Raw genomic sequence first — 991 nt, forward strand, 5'->3', positions numbered from 1 at the left:
GGGTGCGAGGGAGGGGGGGGGGGGGGGACCCTTTAAACCCATGAAACGTACTGGCTTTTTCTCTTGTAAGAAACTTCTAAGAAAGACCATTTCTTGATTTTATACATCTTGTTGATACTTTCCCACCTGTACCCAAAGAAAAAAAAAAAACCTGACTGAGGCTTTAGCCTTTAGGAAAATACACTATATTGCCAAATGTATGGGGACGCCTGACTTTACATGCACATGAACTTTAATGGCATCCCAGTCTTAGACCGTAGGGTTCAATATTGAGTTGGCCCACCCTTTGTAGCTATAACAGCTTCAACTCCATGTTGGACGAGAAGGCCTGGCTCGCAGTCTTCGCTCCAATTCATCCCAAAGGTGTTCTATCGGGTTGAGGTCAGGACTTTGTGCAGGCCAGTCAAGTTCCTCCACCACTTTACACCACTGCATCTGAAGCTTTTCATTGCACTTGGTGATGTAAGGCTTGGATGCAGCTGCTCGGCCATGGAAACCCATTCCATGAAGCTCTATACGCACTGTTGTTGTGCCAATTTGAAGGCCACACGAAGTTTGGAGGTCTGTAGCTATTGACTCTGCAGACAATTGGCGACTTCTGCGCACTGTGCGCTTCAGCACGAGCTGACCCCACTCTGTCATTTTATGTGGCCTACCACTTCATGGCTGACTTGCTCTTGTTCCCAGTTGCTTCCACTTTCTTATAATACCACTAACAGTTGACCGTGGAATATTTAGTAGCAAGGAAATTTCAGGGATGGACTTATTGCACAGGTGGCAACCTATCACGGTACCACGCTTGAATTCACTGAGATCCTGAGAGCAACCCATTCTTTACAAATGTTTGTAGAAGCAGTCTGCATGCCTAGGTGCTTGATTTTATACACCTGTGGCCATGGAGGTGGTTGGAACACCTGGATCCAATGATTTGGAGGGGTGTCCCAATACTTTTGGCAATATAGTGTATGTTTTATATATATATATATATATA

The 991-nt window shown here is 45.3% G+C and overlaps 1 protein-coding gene across 1 annotated transcript in view; it reads right to left on the reverse strand.

Annotated features, from left to right (window-relative positions):
- The window catches only part of DPH1 (diphthamide biosynthesis 1), a 230,786-nt gene that overhangs the window by 111,462 nt on the left and 118,333 nt on the right, over positions 1–991 (reverse strand). The window lies entirely within an intron of this gene.

Source organism: Nanorana parkeri, unplaced genomic scaffold (assembly GCF_000935625.1).
Source record: "Nanorana parkeri isolate BGI_ZX_2015 unplaced genomic scaffold, ASM93562v1 scaffold294, whole genome shotgun sequence".
NCBI classification, from domain to species: Eukaryota; Metazoa; Chordata; class Amphibia; order Anura; family Dicroglossidae; genus Nanorana; species Nanorana parkeri.